The sequence below is a fragment of the Camelus ferus genome, chromosome 23 (genome assembly GCF_009834535.1).
Source record: "Camelus ferus isolate YT-003-E chromosome 23, BCGSAC_Cfer_1.0, whole genome shotgun sequence".
Lineage (NCBI taxonomy): Eukaryota > Metazoa > Chordata > Mammalia > Artiodactyla > Camelidae > Camelus > Camelus ferus.
Genome location: NC_045718.1, coordinates 13932048 through 13950251, shown reverse-complemented (window position 1 = coordinate 13950251; position 18204 = coordinate 13932048).

Here is an 18204-nt window from a genome sequence, read left to right as displayed (position 1 = left end):
TCCCACTACGTGCCCACAAAATTCCCCAGGAGGTTGTTTTGAGGGAACAGAACTTGCTGAGAAGCCTCCTTGGGAGAGCGTTGCAGCTGGACTTCCCCGCAAACTGGCTGAGTCACTCCTGCCTTTCGTCAGGAATCCACCCACGAGGGTGCAGCTAAACTCACGGCTGGAAAACCAGGTGGGACACCCACAAAAGTAGTCATGGATACGCCAGCAGGAGTGCTGCTTAAACGTGCTGGGGTAAGCCTCCAGAGGTCAGAGTCCTAGGAGCGCGTCTGAAGGAAAGTGCAAGGGAACCAGGAGGATGTTCACCTTGCCCCGCCCCTCCAGCACCCTCTGCTGATAGAGTGCAGCATGTAACTGGTGCCGGCTGGCAAGCGGGACACGTTCCAGATGCATCTGTAGCTGGAATGTAATGAACTGATAACTGGCACAGGACATTGTGGGCATCTTTGGGAGGCTGGGGGTCTTTTCCATAAAATCTTTTTGAAAAATATCATTTTTAGGAAATATTCCTGCCAGCTGAGAAATGAATCAAAGTGAAAAACTTAAAAGAAAAAAATACTGTAAAAGGCAAAAATAATTAAATCGAACTAATAAAACTATGTAAGCCAAATTGTTGTGATTAATATATGAAATGCAAGAAAAATGAGATAAAAATAATTCTACAATTGTATATAATAAAGTTTTCATAGTTATGAACTAGGAGTTTTATATCATAAATTACTTTGACAAAAGCTGGATGGTAGTTGATGGCCATTCTGACAGGTATGGGATGGTGTCTCATTGTGATTTTGATTGCAGTTCCCTGATGTAAGTGATGCTGAGCAAATCTTCATGTTCCTCTCGGACAGCTGCATTTCCTCTTTTGGGAAAACGTCTGTTCAGTTCTTCTGCCCGTATTTTAAATGGGTTGGTTGCTTGTTTACTTGCTTTTTAATTGAAGTACCATTGATTTAAAATGTATTAATTTCTGGTGGACAGCAATGGATGGACTTACACTCAGTGAAGTAAGTCAGACAGAGAAAGACAAATAATGTAAGATATCACTGCCACGTGGAATCTAAAAAAATACAACAACTAGTGAAAGTAACAGAAAAGAAACAGACTCACAGCCATAGAGAAGGCGCTAGTGGTCACCGTGGGGAGAGGGAAGGCGGAGGGGCGAGGTACAAACTGTCAGGTATAAATCAAGCTACAAGGATTAGTGTACAACATATAGATATAGCTAATATTTTACAATTGTAAGTGGAGTACTTTTTAAATTGTGAATTACTATTTTGTATACCTGTAACATATAATATTGTACATCAACTATACTTCAATTTTTAAAAATATATTATAAAATAAATGCATAAATAAATAAATAAATATTTTTAAAACTGGGTGGTGGCAAAGGAGAGTGTGTTCAATTTTTCACCTATCATAGAGTTGTCTGTTGCTATGGTTTTATTCTTGAAGTTAATACATTTAAGAAATTTTAAAAATAAGAAGTATCTGTCCACTAGTAGAATAAAAGTTGAATGGAAAATTTCTAAGTAACTAGAGAGAGAAAGACCAAGGAAAAATGCAGCAAAAAAACAAGAAAAGGATGAAAAGGAATAAACAAAAATATATAAATTATAAAAGATTACAGTAGCTCCATCATACTAGTCATCATAGTAAATGTAAATGTTTTTTGTAAGACACACTTAAAGAAAAAATGTTTCTCATCGGTTAAAAAATAAGAGAGTAGGCAAAAATATATGAAATAAATGAAAGTATTTTTTAAAAACTCAGAGAAAGTAGAAAAGGCAAAAAAGCAAGGACTGGGAATAGAAGGCATAAAGATATTCATCATTTGTAGATAATAGTCATAAATGTTAAGGCATTGAATAGTATTACATCAAAATCTATAATATGAAATATATTAAAATTCAGAAAGTTATAACATTGAAAATGGTACAGGAGAAGAGAAATTTTAAAACACTGCTCTTTACTACTATGAACAACTATATGCCAATAAAGTGGACAACCTAGAAGAAACGGACAAGTTCTTAGAAAGGTACCATCTCCCAAGACTGAACCAGGAAGAAATAGAAAATATGAACAGGCCAATTATCAGTAATGAAATTGAATCAGTAATTTAAAAACTTGAAATAAGCAAAAGTCCAGGACCAGACGGCTTTAAAGTGAATTTTACCAAACATTTAGAGAAGAGTTAACACCTATCCTTCTCAAACTATTCCAAAGAATTGCAGAGGAAGGAACACTTCTGAACTCTTTCCATGAGGCCAGCGCCATCCTGATGCCAAAACCAGACACAGATATCACACAAAAATAGAAAGTTACAGGCCAAGATCTCTGAACATAGATGCAAAAACCCTCAACAAAGTATTCGTAAACTGAATCCAACAACACATTAAAAAGATCATGCATCATAACCAAGTGAGATTTATCCCAGGGATGCAAGGATTTTTCAGTATCTGCAAATGTGATACATTGCATTAATAAACTGAAGAATGAAAACCATATGATCATCTCAACAGATACAGAAAAACGTTAAACAAAATTCAACATCCATTTGTGATTTAAAAAAAAAACCTCTCCAGAAAGTGTGCATAGAGGGAAAATACCTCACCATAATAGAGGCCATATAAGATAAAACCACAGCTAACATCATACTTTGTAGTGAAAAGCTGGAAGCATTTCCTCTAAGATCAGGAACTAGACAAGGATGCCCACTCTCATCACTTTTATTTAACTTAGTTGTGGAAGCCCTGGCCACAGCAATCAGAGAAGAAAAAGAAATAAAGGGAATCCAAATTGGAAAGGAAGAAGTAAAACTGTCAGCTCGTTGAAGATGACATGATGCTGTATGTAGAGAATCCTAAAGGTACCACTAGAAAGTCACTAGAGCTCATCAGTGAATTTGGTAAATGTGCAGGATGTGAAATTAATATACAGAGATGTGCTGTATTTCTACACACTAACAATGAATTATCAGAAAGATAAATTAAGGAAATAATTTCTTTTACAATCGCATAAAAAAAACAAAATACCTGGGAGTAAACCTACTCGGAAAACTATAAGACATTGATGAAAGAAATTGAAGATGACACAAACAGATGGAAAGCTATATCATGTTTTTGGATTGGAAGAATTAATATTGTTAGAATGACCATAGTACCCAAAGCAATCTACAGATTCAATGCAGTCCCTATCAAAATACCAATGGCATTTTTCCACAGAACTAGAACAATAATCCTAGTTTGTATGGAGCCACAAAGGACCCTGAACAGCCAAAACAATCTTGAGAAAGAACAGAGCCAGAGGAATTCCACACCCTGACTTCAGACTATACTACAAACTATAGTAATCAAAACAGTATGGTACTGGCACAAAAACAGACATATAGATTGATGGAACAGAATAGAGAGCCCAGGAATAAAGTCACACATTTATGGTCAAGTAATCTATGACAAAGGAGGCAAGTCTACACAATGGTGAAAAGACAGTCTCTTCAATAAGTGGCGCTGGGAAAACTGGACAGCCACCTGTAAAAGAATGAAATTGGAACATTTTTAACACCATATACAAAAATAAACTCAAACTGGATTATAGACCTAAATGTAAGACCAAATACTGTAAAACTCCTAGAGGAAGATGTAATGCAGCAATAGGTTTTTTTTGGATCTGTCTTCTAGAGCAAAGGAAACAGAAGCGAAAATAAACAAAAGGGACCTAATTAAGCTTAAAAGCTTTTGCACAGCAAAGGAAACCATAGACAAAACAAAAAGACAACCTCTGAATGGGAGAAGATATTTGTAAATGACATGACAAATAAGGGGTTAATATCCAACATATATAAAATAGGTCATACAACTCAACATCAAAGAACCAAACAACCCGATTTTAAAAAATGGGCAGAAGAACTGAATAGACATTTTTCCAAAGAGGAAATACAGACAGTCAACAGGCACATGAAAAGATGCTCAGCATTGTTCATCATCAAGGAAATGCAGATGAAAACTACAATGACTATCACTGCACACCTGTCAGAATGGCTGTTATCAAAAAGAACACAAATAACAAATGTTGGTGAGGATGTGGAGAAAAGGGAACCTTCATACACTTGGTGGGAATATAAATTGTTGCAGCCTCTGTGGAAAACAGTATGGAGGATTTTCAAAAACCAAAAATAGAACTACCATATGACCCAGCAGTTTCACTCCTGGGTATATATCCAAAAACAAAAACACAAATTCAAAAAGACACATGCACCCCTCATGTTCAGAGTAGCATTATTTACAATTGCCAAGTATATGGAAACAATCTAAGTGTCCATCAACAGATGAATGCACAAAGAAGGCGTGATAAACACACACACAAGTACACGCGCACACACACACACACACACACACACACACACACACACACACACACACAGGAATACTACTCAGCCATAAAAAAGAATAAAAATTTGTCATTTGCAGCAACATGGATGGACTTGGAGGGTATTATGTGAATGAAATAAGTCAGATGGAGAAAGACGAATACTGTATGATATCACTTTTATGTGAACTATAAAAAATACCACAAACTAGTGACTATAACAGAAAAGCAGTAGACTCACAGATACAGAGAACAAACTAGTGCTACCAGTGAGGAGAAGGAAGTGAGGAGGGGAAACAGAGGCGTAAGGGTTGACATGAACAAACTATTAGATATAAATAAGCTACAAGGATACATTGTACAACACGGGGAATATAGCCAATATTTTATAATAACTATAAATGGAGTATAACCTTTAAAAATTGTGAATTACTCTATTGTACACCTGTAGCTTACATGGTTTTGCACATTAACTGTACTTCAATTTTAAAAAGTAAAAATAAAAACACTGCTCTTATCTTTCGAAGATTGAATGAGGAATAAACTAAGATATAGAGCAAGCAGCTTCTGCTAGTGCAAATTAGGTTTTAGACCAGTCCTGTCACTGAGAATAACTAGAAGAGCTGAGCAAAATAACATAACACTTTGAAAGCTCAGGAACACTAACAAAGTACTGGGTCAAAGAATCATGGGTCCAGATCTAGAAGAAAACCCATGTGCTGAGAGCTGAGCCCTGCACTGGGGCCACTTTTGCCCTAGGGATGTCTACCAATCAAGAAAATGCACGTGAGAGGCTAAGCGTTCTTTCTGACAGCTTCATGGTCTGTGGGACAGAAGTTCAAGTCTAGAACCCACCAAGGGTGGGTTACCAAGGGCGGGGACCTTGGTAACATTGCTTTCCTCCCAACACACACACACACACACACACACACACACACACACACACTTACTTTGAGTTGGAATCCAAAAGTGCTGCATGAGAGGTGGAAGTCATCTAGTCCTTGTATATTGCAGTCCAGCTCTAAGTCATCTGAGTGACTCAAAGCATTTTCAATTTCAGAAACTAGATTATAGTTATTCTGGACTCCTAGGCTTTCTAGGCTTGGAAGAAGCAAATTAGCTGGGATCAGGGAACAACTGAAGTAAATGGCTCACAAGCGGTCTGGTCTTTCACTGAATGTACTGCCTCAGTACTCCAAAGCTGGGCGGCGGCGGGGTGGCGGGGGATCAGGACAGAGAAAGTTCTCCTGAAGCTTAGAAAGCTGGAGACTGCAGTGCAGAGCAAAGAAAACTCTATAAAGATCCAAAACCTAGTGGCCATTTAAAAAAATTGCATGATATATTCCCGCAGTTCAAAAACTACTTTGTTGGACTGTGAAGCACAAAGAAATTTCTGAAATCTCCCTGATACTCACTGAAGGGAAGGGTCTAATTCTGCCTTCTAACCCTTTGAAACCAGTGGTGAGCTGAGTCAAACTAAAGCTGTAACTAGCTTAGACCTAGTTCAAATACATGTCAGATTAACTCTGTCCATCCCTCTAACAGCCTGACAGAGGAAGGGGCATGTCCTGTCCTAAGCGAATATTTTATATAATTAAGTCTACTGTTCTTTCACACACAATGTCTGGAACTTTTTTTTAAAAATGAGCCATTCAAAGAAGAAAAAAACGTGACCCATCATTAGGAGAGAAAATAGTCCATGGAAGCAGACCCAAAGATGGCTCAAATGTTGAAATTATGAAACTATTTTAAGTATGTTAAAGAATCTAGTGGAAAATGTGGACAATATACATAATCACATGGAGAATTTCAGCAGAGATATAAAAACTATAAAAAAGAGTCCAAAGAAAATTCTAGAAATGATAAATATTATGTCAGAGATGAAGAATTCATATGATGGCCATATCAGCAGACTGGAAACATTGAAAGAAAGCAGGCTGTGAATTTGAAGACAGGTCAATGGAAGTGAAACAGAATGAAACAGAACAGAGTTCTGAAATAGACCCACACACATATGGTCAAATGATGTCGTACATAGGATACAAAAACACTAATCATGAAAGAAATTCTTCTTTGGTGAAGTCTTAATCAACATGAAATATGACTTACTCAAAATTAAAGACTATTCATCAAAAGACTCGACTAAGATTAGAAATAGACAAAACCACATACTGGTAGAAAACAGTTGCAGTACGTATATCTGAAAACGGACTTTGGTCCAGCACATATGAAGGACTCTCTTAACTCAGTAATAAAACCAAGCAACTCAGTGCAAATGTGGACGACAGACTCAAACAGACACTTTTATAAAGGAAGACATACATATGGACAGTAAACACATGAGAAAGTGCTCAATATCATTAGTCAGCAAGGAAAAACCAAGCACAATGAGTTACCACTATACGCCCACCAGAATATTTACAATTTAAAAACAGAAAACAACACATGTTGGTAAGTAATTGGCATAACTGAAACTCTCACACATTGCCCTTAGATGTGTAAAATGGTACAACTACTTTGGGAGGCTGTTTGGCAGCCTCCCATTTACCTAATGACTCTGTAATTTGACACCTATGCATTTATTCAACTGTTGTGGGTTGAGTGTTTGTGTTCCTCCCTAATTTATGTGTTGAAATCCTAACCTCCAAATGATGGTATTAGAAAGTGGGGCCTTTGGGAGGTGAGTAAAGTCATGAGGTGGAATTTTTTTTCTTTTGCAGAAAACTGAAAACTAAAATGAACTAACTTATTTTTTTAAAGATTCAAATGTAAATTATAAAACTGAAAAAAATAAAATAACTGAACATCAAAACTCAAAAAAAAAAAAAAAGAGAGAGAATTCAACAGCTGGTTAGATGCAGTTGAAGAGAATTAGTGAGCAGGAAGACAGATCAGAAGAAAATGTCCAGAATAAAAGCATAGAGAGGCAAAAAAGTTGGGATAAAACAGTGATGTCAGAAATATAGAGAACATAGCGAGTGAAAGTTTTAACATATATTTAAGTGTATATTTAGAAGGAGAGGAGAAAAAGAATGGAAGGAAATATATGAAGAGAAAAACAATGTGAAACTTTCAAAAATAGTTGAAAGATATGATCCACAGATTTAAGAAGCCTCATAAACACCAAGAAGGATAAATAAAAGGAATTCCACTCTTAGATACATATCAGAGTAAACTGCTGAAGACAAAAGAGAAAGATATAATCTTGAAACCATCCGAAGAAGTAAAAATATAGATGATCAAAGTCTCAACAGGAACACGGAAGTGAGAAGAACAATGGAATTATGTACTCAGCGTTCTAAAAGAAACATTCTATTCCCAGCAAACATATGCTTCAAGAATAAACATGAAATAAAGACATTTTCAGATAAAGGGAAAATGAGAAGATTTTTTATCCTCATGCTTGTACTAAAGGAAATACTAACAGACATTCTTGAGACAGGAGAAAAATAATCCCAGATGGAAGATCAGAGATTATGAAAGGATTTAAAAGCAGCAAAAAGTCTAAATTCATAGGTAAATCTAAATTAATATTGTATATGTAAGACAGCAACAATAATTTTTAGGGTATAAAATACAGAGAGAATTAAAATCACTAAGTTGGGAGGGGGTTAAATGGAGTTAAATTGTTATCCATGCATTACTGGTAAGAGGTAAAAGTGCTACCTATAGGATGACTACCGTAATTTCTAAGAATTGGAAAAGAGCATATAATTTCTAAACTAACAGAAGAAAAAATGAAATGATAAAAATGCTCAATCAAAAGGAGGGGAAAGGAACATGAAATAAATGGGACAGAAAGAAAGCCCATTGTTAACATGGTAAGTACAAGTCCACATACATCAATAATCATATTAAATGTAAGGAGATTTTTGAACTAGATCTTAAAAGAACAATTTTCTGTTTATTAGAATACATCTAAAACCTGAGGATATAGCAGAAAGAAAAAGCATGGATAAAATACACTAGGCAAACACGAACCTCTTCAAAACTTGTGTCACTGTATTAACATCAAACAAAATAGATGCTAAAGCAATAATATTTCTACAGATACAGAGGGATGCTTCATAATGATAAACTGATTCACTAGGAAAGTATAGTAATTGTAAGTATGTGTTTATCTTATTTATTCAAAGCCTAAAAATAGATAAAACCAAAACTGGCTGATCTTGCGGGTCAGTTCATACATATTGTCCACCGAGAGGGCCTAGAAGCAAAGGATGTACAGGAAAGTGACATGATGTGACAAGACTGGCCCCTCACCACTGTGCCCTGCCTTCCCAGGTCCACCGCCTCTCACCCTAAGAAGAGAATCAGACAAACCCAGATTGAAGGACATTCTAAAAAATACCTGGCCAGTCCTCTCAAAAACTGTTAGGATCATCACATACACAAAGCAGCCTGAGAAACCATCATAGATCAGAGAAGGCTAAGGAGCCATGACAACGAAATACAAGGTGGTATCCTCAGTGAGATCCTGAAACAGGAAAGTCACTTTAGGGAAAGACTGGAAAAATTATGGAAAAAAGTATGGAATTTAGTCAATTTTTTAATGTTTACTATTTATTTATTTATTTATTTATTTATTTATTTATTTATTTATTTATTTATTTATTTATTTTCTGGGAGGAAGTAATTAGCTACCTTCCTTCTTTCCTTCCTTCCTTCCTTCCCTTATTTTAATGGAGGTACTGAGAATGGACCCAGGACCCCATGCATGCTAGGCATGCACTCTACCACTGAGCTATACCCTCCCCCCAGGATTTAGTTAATTTTCTAAAAATAACTGAACTGCAAGGAAAATAGGTTAATTTACAATCATAATTGAAAGCTTAAACTCACTGCTTTCAGTAAAAGATTTAAGCTAACAAAAAGTCAGTAAGAATTATAAAATGCTGAAGAATGCAATGAACAAACTTGACCTAGCTGATACACATAGGACACTACACCCAACAACACAGAATGCGCATTGTTTCAAACACCCATAAAGCATTTACAAAAGTTACCTACACACTGAGCCGTAAAGTGAGCCTCAGCAAAGTTGAGAGAATTGAAATCATGCAGAGAATGTTCCTAACCACAAGGCAGTTAAGCCGGGAATTATTAACAACAACAACAAAAAAAGATGATAAGAAAATCCCCTATTTTTAGAAAATAAAAACTATAATTCTAAAAAAAGAAAAACCTTATGGAGCAGAGAAGAAATCATAATGGCAATTAGGAAGTATTTTGAAGTGAAACATAGCAAAAACTGTGTGTAAAGACTTGGGGATAGAGCTAAACAGGCTTAGAGGGATGTTAACACTGTTTGAACATAGCAGAACGGCTGCAAATTAATGATACTGCATCCAGCTCGAGCAGTTAGAAATCAAATAAACCCAAAGTAGAAGAAAATGATAAAAAGTTGAAAATTATAAAACAGAGAAAATATAAATAGTCAACAAGGGCAAAAAGTTGTTTCCTTATAAAGACTAAAAAGATTAACAAACCTCTGGCAAAACTCCACAAGATAAAGAGGGAAATGACACAGATAATACAAGTCAGCAATGTGAAAGGACACATCACTACAGATCATAAAGCCACTAAAAACTTCGGAAGATAGAAACAATTTCTGCGCCAATGCATTTGAAAATTTAGGTGAAATGAGTAAATTCCTTGACAAAACCTCACAACTGACACAGAAAGAAATAAGAATGATAAGTAGTTTTATAACTAACAGAAAATAAAAAATTCTGTAATGAAAATTTCTTTCTCAAAAAAAATCTAAGTGGCTTCACAGGCAAATGATACAAAATGGCAAACTTCTCCATTTCTCCCAAGGAATACAAAATAGGAAACTCATCCCAACTCATGTTATGAGGCTAGCCTGGTCCTGCTGGCATGACCTGGCAAGGTATTACAAGAAAAGAAAGTTACAGTTTAATCTCACTCAAGAGCACAGAAGCAAGAGTAGTAACAAAATATCCACAAATGCACCAGGCAACCAAGCGAGCGCACTCCTGCCTGGGCTGCTGTATCGCAGTGATGTGAGCTCAGCTCTAAAAACTGGCCAGTATGATGCGCCGCAGTTACAGCGTGGAGGGGAAGCCGAGTGTGATCGTCTCAGTGGACAAGAAAACGCATTTGATAAAATTCAGAGTCTATCATTTGGGGAAAAAAGTTTTGACAACCTAGAAAACTAGGGAAACATCATTAATCTCGTAAGTGTATCTTCAAAACATCATTCTCAATGGTGCAATGTTGAAAGATTTAAGATTTAATATTGTGAGCACAGCCGGATACCCTATGTGACCACTTCCATTTCCCACTGATTTTTTAAAAATTAGTAAACTTTATTTTTAGAATAATTTTATTCTTTTATTTTTATTGAAGTGTATTTGATTTACAATATCACATTAGTTTCAGGTGTACAACATAGTGATTCAATATTTTTATAGATCATACTCCATTTAAAATTATTGCAAAATACTGGTTGTATTTCCCTCTGCTCTACAATATATCTTTGCTGCTTATTTATTTGATACGTAATAGTTTGAGAATCATTTTAGGTTTAAAGAAAAAGTGAGCTAATAGTACAATAGAATCCTCAGAAAACCTCCCCTGTCACATTTCCCCCTATTATTAATATCTTGCATTTGTGTGGTATAGTTGTTATAATTCAGGAACCAATGTTGGTATTTCACTGTTAACTAAAGTACATAGTTTACATTAATGGTCCAGTTCTATAGGTTGTTGGCTCATTTCTGTTTATTGCTAAATCATGTCTCATTTTTATGGACGTGCACTGTACCACAGCTTATCGATTCACCTATTGAAGGGCATCTTGATCGCTTCCAGTTTGGGGCAGTTGTGAATAACCTGCTATAAACACTCATGTAGATGTTTCTGTGTATACAGAAGTTCTCATCTTAATTGGGAAACACCTAGGAGCATGACTGGTAAGTTTAGTCTATATTCTCCTTTGTAAGAAACAACCAAACTGTCTTCCAACGTGATTGTACTATGTTGAATTCTCACCAGTAAGGAATGAGGGTTCTTGAAGTTCCAAATCCTCACCAGCATTTCATGTTGTCAGTTTTTTGTTTGTTTGCGTTGCTTTAGCCATTCTAATTTGTCTGTATTGCCGTTTTACTTTGCAATTCCCTAATGACATACGATGCTAACATTTTTTCACATGCCTATTATGCCACCTGTATGTCTTCTTTTGTAAAGTGTCTGTTCAGATCTTTTGCCCATTTTTAATGGGGTTATCTGTTTTCTTATTGCTGAATTTTAGGATTCTTTGTATCTTTTGGCGAAATATTCTCTCCCAGTCTATAGCTTCTATTTTCATTCTCTTAACAGTGTCTTTCACAGAGAACTTTTTGATTTTAATAGAGTTCAACTTAGCAATTTTTTCTTTCATGATTTGTGCTTTTTTGGGATTTGTCTAAAAATTTACTGTCAGACCCAAGGTCACCTGGATTTTCTCCTACACTGTTTTCTAAAAATTTTATAGTTTTGTGTTTTGCATTTAGATCCATGGTCCATATTGAGTTAATTTTTGTGAAAGGTATTAGGTCTGTGTGTGGATTCATTTTATTTGTTTGCATATGGATGTCTCTTCAGCAAAGAGTTAACTCAGCAGGCTTGGGGTGTATTCAAGCCCCACACATTCAAAAGAAGGGATTTGTTCCTGAACTGCTCCTGGAAGATAACCTTTAAATTCTCGAAATATCCTACCTGTTTTTGCACACCTGGGGTCTTGGGTCATGCCGGATAGTGTATTCTACGATGTGATTTATGTTGGGGGTCTTGTGTGATGCTGTATCAATTTGACCCCTGGAGGGGCTGGAGACGGAGTAACTAAGGTTAATCACACAAATGTTCCATGCCTCTGTGACTGACACCAAAGCTCAGGTGAGCTTCCCTGGTTGACAATGCTTGTATATGTCGTCACATGTCATGGCTGGGAGAATTAAGCACCATCTGTACAGCTCCACTGGGAGAGGACAAGTGGCAGCTAGCTCCCAGTCTTCTCAGTACTCCATCCCATGTGTCTTCCTCCTTTGCTGATTTTAATCTGTGTTCTTTCACTGTAGTAAACTGTTACCATGAGCATAACAACTTTTCTGAGTCCTTTGAGATCTTCTAGTGAATCATTAAATGTGAGGGTGATTTTGGGGACACTTGACAGAGTGTCCAATTGCTTCAACACCATTTGTGGGAAAGACTATTTTGTCTCCATGGAATTGCCTTTGCTCCTTTGTCAAAGATCAGTTGACAATACTTGGGTGAATGTATTTCTGTGCTTTCTATTCTGTTACATTTATGTATTTGTCTATTCTTTCACTGATATCACGCTGTCTTGATTACTATAGCTTCATAGTAACTGTTGAAGTCATATAAAGTCAGCGTTCGAACTTGGTTCTTTTTTTCAGTATTGGCTTCTTGTTTTTCCATGTAAACCTTGGAATCAGTTTGTTAATATTCATAAAATAGCTTGCTAGGATTTTGACTGGGATTGTATGTATTGACAGTCAAGTTGGTAAGAATATGCATCTTAACAATATGAATTCTTTCTGTTTATTAACATAAACTATCTCTCTATATATTTAGATCTCTTGATTTCTTTCATTGGAATTTTGTAGTTTTCCTCATGAACATCCTGTATGTATTTTTTTAACTTTATATACATATATATATTTATAGAAGTATAATCCGTTTACAATGTTGTGTCAATTTCTGGTTTATAGCGTAATGCTTCAGTCATACATGAACATACATATATTTGTTTTCATATTCTTTTTCACCATAAGTTACTACAAGATATTGAATATAGCTCCCTCTGCTGTACAATATAAACTTGTATCTGCAAATCTTAAACTCCCAATTCATCCCTTCCCAGCCCCTTCCCCTCCTGGTAACTGTAAGTTTATTTTCTACATCTGTGAGTCTATTTCTGTTTTGTAAATAATTTCCCTTGTCTTTTTTTTTTTTTTTAGATTCGACATATAAGCGATATCATATGGTATTTTCTTTCTTTTTCTGTCTTACTTCACTTAGAATGAGAATCTCCAGGTCCATCCATGTTGCTGCAAATGGCATTATTTTATTATTTTTTTATGGCTGAGTAGTCTTTCTTTGTATAAATATACCACAACTTCTTTATCTAGTCATCAGTCAATGGGCATTTAGGTTGTGTCTGTGTCTTGGCTATTGTATATAGTGCTGCTATGAACATTGGGGTGCAGGTATCTTTTTGAATTAAGGGTCCCTCTAGATATATGCCCAGGAGTGGGATTGCTGAATCATAGTGTAAGTCTATTTTCAGTTTTTTGAGGAATCTCCATACTGTTTTCCATGATGGCTACATCAAACTACATTCCCACCAGCAGTGCTGGAGGATTCCCCTTTCTCCACAGCCTCTCCAGCATTTATCATTTGTGGAATTTTGAATGATGGCCATTCTGACTGGTGTGAGGTGATACCTCATTGTAGTTTTGATTTGCATTTCTCTCATAATTAGCGATATTGATCCTTTTTTCATGTGCGTATTGATCATTTGTATGTCTTCATTGGAGAATTGCTTGTTTAGGTCTTCTGCCCATTTTTGGAGTAGGTTGTTTGTTTTTTTCTTATCAAGTTGTATGACCTGTTTATATATTCTGGAAATTAAACCTTTGTTAGTCGCATCTTTTGCAAATATTTTCTCCGATTCCTAAGTTGTTGTTTTGTTTTGCATATGATTTCCTTTGCTATGCAGAAGCTTATAAGTTTAATTAGGTCCCATTTGTTTATTTTTGTTTTTATTTCTATTGCTTGGGTAGACTGCCCTAGGCGAACATTGCTGAGATGTATGTCAGAGAATATTTTGACTATGTTTTCTTCTGAGAGGTTTATAGTGTCTTGTCTTATGTTTAAGTCTTTAATCCATTTTGAGTTTATTTTTGTGTGTGGTGTGAGGGAGTCATCTAATTTTATTGATTTACATGCAGCTGTTCAGTTTCCCTACACCATTTGCTGAAGAGACTGTTTTTACTCTATTGTATATTCTTGCCTCCTTTGTCAAAGATTAATTGACCAAAAGTCTGTGGGTTTATTTCTGGGCTCTTTATTCTGTTCTATTGATCCATATGTCTGTTTTTGTAACAATACCACACTGCTTTGATTACTGTAGCTTTGTAGTATTGTCTGAAGTCTGGGAGGGTTATTCCTCCAGCTTCATTCTTTTTCTTCAGTAATGTTTTGGTAATTCTGGGGGTTTTGTGATTCCATATGAATTTTAGGATTACTTGCTCTAGTTCTGCGAAAAATGTCCTTGGTAATTTGATAGGGATTGCATTAAATCTGTACATGGCTTTGGGTAGTATGGCCATTTTAACAATATTAATTCTTCCAATCCAAGTCATTCCATTTCTCTAAGTCATCTTTAATTTCCTTAGTCAATGTTTTGTGGTTCTCCACATATGTCTTTCACTTCCTTGGTCAGATTTATTCCTAAGTATTTTATTTTTGGTTGCAATTTTAAAAGGAATTGTTTCTTTACTTTCCTTTTCTGATATTTCATTGTTAGTATAAAGAAATGCAACTGATTTCTGCACGTTAATCGTGTATCCTGCTACCTTGCCAAATTCTTTTATCAACTCTAGTAGTTTTTGTGTGGAGACTTTAGAGGTTTTTTTTATATATATATATATATAGTTGTTTTATATATATTGTTATGTCATCTGCATATAGTGACAATTTTACCTCTTCTCTTCCTATTTGGACCCCTTTTCTTTCTTTTTCATGTCTGATTGCTATGGCTAGGACTTCCAATACTATATTGAATAAGAGTGATGAGAGTGGGCATCTTTGTCTTGATCCAGATTTTAGCAGGAAGGCTATCAGCTTTTCACCATTCAGTACTATGCTGTCTGTAGGTTTGTCATAAATAGCTTTTATTACGTTGAGATATGTTCCCTCTATATCCACTTTGGTTAGAGTTTTTAATCATAAATGAAGTGTTGAATTTTATCGAATGCTTTTTCTGAATCTATTGAGGTGATCATATGATTTTTGTCCTTTCTCTTGTTGATGTGGTGTGTCACATTGATTGATTTGCATATGTTGAAACATCCTTGTGTCCCTGGGATGAACCCAAGTTGATCATGGTGTAAGAGCTTTTTTGGTGGTGTTAGATTCTGTGTGTTAATATTTTGTTGAGGATTTTTGCATCTATGTTCATCAATGGTATTGGCCTATAGTTTTCTTTTTTGATAGTGTCTTTTTCTGGCTTTGGTATCAGGATGATAGTGGCTTCATAGAATTAGTTTGGGAGTATTCCCTCCCCTTCAATCTTTCGGAAGAGTTTGAGAAGGATCAGTATGAGGTCGTCTTTGTAGATTTGATAGAATTCCCCTGTGAAGCCATCTGGTGCTAGACTTTTGTTTGCAGGGAGGTTTTTTTTTTTTCAATTACTGATTCTATTTCACTTCTAGTGATGAGTCTGTTCAAATGATCTGTTTCTTCTTGATTCAGTTTTGGTGGGCTGTATGTTTCCAGAAACTTGTCCATTTCTTTTAAGTTGTCCAATTTATTCCATATAGTTGTTCATAGTATTCTCATATGATTTTTTTTTTGTATTTCTGTGGTGTTGGTTATAATTTCTCCATTTTTCTTTCTTTTTTTGTTTGTTTGTGCTCTCATCTTCTTGGTAAGCCTGGCCAGAGGTTTGTCAATATTGTTGACTCTTTTTAAAAGCCAGCTCTTGGTTTGATTGATTTTTTTTCTATTTTTTTAAATCTCTATTTTATTTCTTTCCTCCCTAATCTTTATTATTTCTTTCCTTCTGCTGACTTTAGGTTTTGTTTGTTCTTCTTTTTCTAATTCTTTTAGGTGGTAGGTTAGGTTGTTTATTTAAGCTTGTTCTTGTTTTTTGAGGAAGGCCTGCATCACTGTTAACTTCCCTCTAGGGCTGCTTTTGCTGCATCCCATAGATTTTGGGTGGTTGATTTTCTCTTTCTTTCTTTTTTTTTTTTTTTTTTCTCTGACTGGATTTTGTGAGAATCCTCCCGTATTTCGAAGCGAGAGACACTCTGCCAGAGTTTGGTAGGTGTTCTGTGCGGTTCAGTGGGCCTACACGTGTAATTCTTGGTGTATTTGTGGGAGAGGGTGAGCTGTAAGTCTCTCTACTCCACCATCTTGGCACCTCCCCCATATATGGTTAGATTTATACCTAAGGATTTCTGTGTGTGTGTGTGTGTGTGTGTGTGTGTGTGTGTGTGTGCGTGCGCATGTGTGCTAATATAACAGAGTACTATGTTTTACATTTCAGATTTCAATTGTTTGTTGCTTGTATAATTGTTTAGTAAAATTCACCTGTGCACCCTTTGGGCCTGGTGCTTTCTGTTTTTGAAGGTTATTAATTATAGATTCAATTTCTTTAATTGATAAAGGCCTATTCAGATTATCTATTTTTCCTTATGTGTGTTTTGGTAGTTTGTGTCTCTCAAGGAATTGATCCACCTAGTCTAAGTCATCAAATTTGTGGGCATAGATTTGTTCATAATATTCCTTTATTATCCTTTTAATGTCCATGGGATAAGTAGTGATGATCCTTCTTTTCATGTCTGATATTAGTAATTTCTGTCTTCTCTTCTTTTTTCAGTTAGCCTGGCTAAAGGTTTATCGATTTTATTGATCTTTTCAAAGAACCAGATTTTGGTTTCATTGATTTCCTCTATTGATTACTTGTTTTCAGTTTTATTGGTTTCAGCCTTAATTTTTCAATTTATTTTCTTCTACTTGCTTTAGGCTAATACTGCCCTTATTTCTCTAGTTTCCTAAGGTGAACACTTAGAGTAGTGATTTTAGAGCTTTATTTTTTTCTGATAGATACATACAGTGCTATAAATTTTCCTCTAATCTCTGCTTTTCCCTGCATCACACAAATTTTGATGTATTTTCATTTTCACATTGCTCAAACTATTTTTTTCATTTCTCTTGAGACTTCTTCAACTTATGCATTATTTAGAAGTTTAATCTTCAAATATTTTGTGATTTTCCAGCTATATTTCTGCTATTGACTTCTAGTTTAAGTGCACTGTAGTCTAAGAGAATAGTTTGCATGACCATTATTCTTTTAAATATGTTAAGATGCATTTTACTGCCTAGAATGTGCTCTGTCTTGGTGAATGTTCCACATAAGTTTGAAGAGATTGTGGATTAAGTTGTTGTTGAACAAAGTATAAATGTCAATTAGATCCAGTTGGTTAATGGTGCTGTTGAGTTCAATTGTATTCTTACTTATTTTATGCCTTCTATACCTGTCAATTACTGTTGGGGTATTGAAGTCTCCAACTGTAATAGTGGATTTGTCTATTTCTCCTTGAAGTTCTCAGTGTCTGCCTCACATATTTTGAGGCCCTGTTGTTAGGTATATACACATTAATAATTGCTATGTATTCTTGAAGAATTGACCCCTTTATTGTTATGTAATGCCCATCTTTATCTCTGATAATTTTCCTTGTTCTGAAATCTTCTTTGTCTGAAATTGATATATCTATTCCAGCTTTGTTTGATTAGTATTGACATGTTATTTTTTCTCCATTCTTTTACTTTTAACATATCTATATCTTTATATTTAAAGTGGATTTCTTATAAACAACATATAGGTGGGTCTTGTTTTTAATCAATTCTGACAGTTTCTGTCTTTTAATTTGTATGTTTAGACTATTCACATTTAAAATGACTATTGATGGAGTTGTTTGTACATGTGATCTACTGGTCACACTGTTCTTTTTTATCTTCCCCTTTTTTTCTGCCTTCTCTAGTTATAACTGAACATTCCACAGGATATATTTTCTC